At 38.2% G+C, this 4,137-nt stretch overlaps 1 non-coding gene across 1 annotated transcript; it reads left to right on the top strand.

Annotated features, from left to right (window-relative positions):
• The first annotated feature begins 3,669 nt into the window (after positions 1-3,669).
• On the top strand, positions 3,670-3,776 carry LOC121218755 (small nucleolar RNA R71). Its single transcript, XR_005915232.1, has one exon. It is a non-coding gene; the product is annotated as a small nucleolar RNA R71 (small nucleolar RNA).
• Positions 3,777-4,137: the final 361 nt, after the last annotated feature.

The raw sequence follows: 4,137 nt of genomic DNA, 5'->3' as shown, positions 1-4,137 counted from the left end.
ATCATCATCATAAGAAGCAGATGGATGAATCAACATAGTAGGGGCAATCCAATAACCTATGTAATAAAAATCAAATTCGACCTAAACAAATTGTCTTATAAATAAGTCGACATTGAACCTAATATAAATAAAAATTAGAAAAATAATACCAAAAGAAACAAAACTGAGGAATAATAAAAAGAACCAACAATGAATAATACTAAAATAAAAATAAAATATAAATAATCAATAACAATAATAGTGCAAAAAAGGATAACACTAATAAAATAATCATAACAAGAATAAGCATAATAACAAAAAAACTAGTAACAATAGGAATAATAAAAAGATTATAAAAATAAAAATAAGAAATAAGAAAATAAATAATAAATCCAAAAATGAGAAGGAAAGATAAATAATAGAGGAACCAACTGTGGGGAGGGGTGGAGTGGAAGGTACGCACAGTGGTCGACGGACGGTGGGGCATGGCGTAGGGGTATTTTGTTAAAGGCGGAGAAAGAAGAAGGAAGAAAGGATTAGGAAGGCTCGGAGGGGGAAAGAGTGGAAGGGGCTGGGTGAATTATGGTGATGGGCGGTGGCTTAGGTGCATTTAGTCTAAGGAGGAAGGGAGGTAAGGGGTCAGGGGGTCAGGGGTCGTCGACGGAGGGTAGTGTTTGGTTAGGGGTGCGACAAGGTGAGGCAAAAAGGGAAGGGAGGAGAGTCGCGCGGGGTGGTCAAGGGAAAGGAGAAAAAAGGAAGGAGGGTTCGTTTGATGAGGGAAGAAGAAGGAAGGGAAAGGGAAGAAGAGAAAGGAGGAAGGGCCATTCGGATGTGGGGAATGGAAGAAAAAGCAGATGTGTGACGGTGGCAAGTTGGAACAGGGGGCTGTGAAAAGCGGCGGTTAGGGTTTTGTTTTTAGGCGGATTAGGAGGAAGAAGAAAAAACTAAAGAAAATTAAGGTTTAAGGGTTAAAAAGGGGGACACGGTCGTGTAAAGGCTTGTGTTGGGCCACACGACCGTGTCACATGCCTGTGTGGGGCTTCCTCTGCCCATGTGCAATTCAATATTTGAGCCCAATCTTTATACGGCCATGGACACAGCCGTGTGCCAAGTCGTGTGTACTATTTCTTTGTTTCTCCCACACCCGTGTATGAGGCCATGTGGCACATACGATCTTACACATGCTCATGTGACAGGCCGTGTCTCGCACACGACCTTGTCTGTGACCGTGTAACTCTATGACTTGTAATTAAATTTGAAAATTTAACTCCAGTGTTCACACAGTTTAGGACACGTCCGTATGAGCTACACTACTATTTCGCCAGGCTGTGTGGACCAACTCAAGTCGCGTGTCCAGGCCGTGTGACCTACATGGCCATGTCTTCACACCGTGTAACTCTATGCCATTTGCTCCATTATGCACATGGCCTGGGACACGTCCGTGTGTCCAGGCCGTGTGTGTCACATGGTCATGTGATTCATTATTGATTACCCTCTTTTGTACATAGCCTGGGACACACCCGTGTGTCCATGCCGTGTGGATCAAAAAAATATATTTTTACCTATTTTAATTAAGAATTAAATTGAATTAATTTTAAATTAGCATGCAGTAAATTTAAAAGAATTAGTAGAAGTTAAACACTTGGGTTGCCTCTCGAGAAGTGCTTATTTAGAGTCTAAGCTCGACTTTACCTTGTATGCGCATGGTTACGGTGGTTCTCGGAGTTGAATCTCCTCTTTCTCCTTTGCATTTCTAATACAAAGATAAGGTTTGAGTCGAGTATCATTTACCTTTAATGTGCCAAACTTAGGATTTATTACCTCGACTGTACTGTAAGGGAAGACGTTCAGTATCATAAATGTGTTTGATCCGTTTGACTTAAACTCTGAAGGGTAAATTCGTCGATTCATTTTGTCCAGTAGTACTTTTTCCCCAACCTTAAATTGGTTCATTCCATTCACATGTTCATCATGGCGTCGCTTTGGCTTTTCATCGTGTTTTTTCAGTTTCCTCTTGACATGTGTTCATCATTCATCTAGTTCACCGATTTGCACTATTCATTCTAGATAAGTTGTTCTATTTTTGTCACATTGACTGATACATGGCTCTATCATGTTTCCACGAGGATTTCCTGCAAAAAGGTTAAGCCATATGGTTACTAACATTTACAGAACATTTAAAATTATTTCCATCCCTAGAGACTCTCACAGAATCACGCGCTCGGAGAATAATCTTTTCGTCACCTACACAAAGTACAAGTTCACCTATACCAACATCGATAATAGTCTTGGTAGTAGCTAAAAAAGGGTGACCTAAAATCAAAGGTGCCTCACTATCCTCATCTATATCTAACACAACGAAGTCAACAAGGAATATTAATTTATCAATTTTTACAATTACATCCTCAATAATACCCCTAGGATATCTAATGGTTCCATCTGCTAGTTGAATACTCATCCTAAAGTGTTTGGGTTTCCCGAGACCTAGTTGTTTAAAAATTTTATAGGACATGACATTAATACTAGCCCCTAAATCTGACAAAGCATTACCAATATGTAAACTACCAATGAGAGAAGGAATAGTAAAACTCCCTAGATATTTCAGTTTGTTGGGTAATTTATTTTGGAGAATGGTCGAGCAAATTGCGTTGAGCTCCACGGTCGGCGAGTCATCTATCTTCCTCTTGTTTGTTAATATCTCTTTTAAAAATTTGATATAATTTGAAATCTGTGAAAGAGCTTCAACAAATGTTAAGTTAATGTGTAATTTTTTACGAAGATTAAGAAATTTACCATATTGTTCATTCGTATGATCTCTCTTCAACGCGTTAGGATATGACACTCCAAGTTTGTATTCTTTGAAAATTAGATTTAGCTCTTTCTTACCTTCTTCAACCTCATCATTGTTCACCATACTTTTTTTTGTCTTGGTTCTTGTTCAGGTTCAACTAATCCTTCCATGTCTCGAACAGTAATTGCATGGAGCTGCTCTCTTGGCTTAGTTTCTGTTTTACTAGGCAAGCTGCCTTGTGGTCTTTTCGAAATTAATTTAGCAAGTTGACCTATTTGAATTTTGAGTCCTTGAATTGATGCTTGCTGATTTTTCAGTTCTGCCTCAGCATTTGAAATGAGTTTTTAACAAGGAGATAAACTTTTTCAAGATCTCCTTAAGGTTCGGCTTCTTCTTTTGCTATAAGGTTGTTGGAAGCTAGAAGTGGTTGCGCTCTTTGATTTCCTTAATCACCCAAGAGAAATTAGGATGGTTCCTCCAACCTACATTATAGTTATTACTATAAGAGTTATTTTGGGGTTTAGAATTATTACCCATATAATTAACTTGTTCATTCTTTGTGCTAGGACCGAAGGGTAAGCATTCTCGATTATTCCTTCCACCTCCATTTACATTGCATTCCATCACCAGATTCACCTGTGTAGAAATATATAAACCATCAATATTCTTATTTAATACTCTATTAGTTTGATAACATGGTGATGCAACTAAATTAAAGACACTAGTGGTTTCATCGCTTTGCCTTCATGACTTGCCACTAATATTATTTAGTTTCATCTCTTTTATAAACTCATAACTACTTGGGTGTTTTACTGTTCAGTGTTCCACCATGCTTGTCAATTACTGCCTATTGAAGGATTCAAATCGTTGTAGAAGGTTTGAACTTGCAACCATAAAGTAACCCATGATGAGGGCACCTTCTTAAGAAGTCTTTGTATCTCTCCCATGCATCATATAACGTCTCTAAATCGATCTGCACAAAGGAAGAGATGTCATTACTCAACTTAGTTGTTTTAGTCAGTGGAAAGTACTTTAGAAGAAATTTTTCAGTCATTTGAGCCCATATAGTGATAGAACTCGTGGTAAAGAGTTTAACCACTACTTTGTTTTGTTCCTCAACGAGAATGGGAACAACCGTAGCGAATGGCATCATCAGTGGCGCCATTTATCTTGAAGTGTCACAAATATTTAGGAAATTGGTCAAATGAGTGTTAAATCTTCATCTTACAAACCATCAAACTAAACATACTATTGTACCATCTAAATAGTGTTTGGCTTTAGTTCAAAATTATTTGCAGCAATGTGGGTCGCACAATACTCAATTCACCCCAGTCAGAATGGGCTTGGATAATCGTACATAGTACGAG

This window comes from Gossypium hirsutum, chromosome D06 (genome assembly GCF_007990345.1).
Source record: "Gossypium hirsutum isolate 1008001.06 chromosome D06, Gossypium_hirsutum_v2.1, whole genome shotgun sequence".
Taxonomy (NCBI): Eukaryota; Viridiplantae; Streptophyta; class Magnoliopsida; order Malvales; family Malvaceae; genus Gossypium; species Gossypium hirsutum.
The sequence above is the reverse complement of the archived record's forward strand: the minus strand, read 5'-3'. Positions and strand labels throughout refer to the sequence as shown.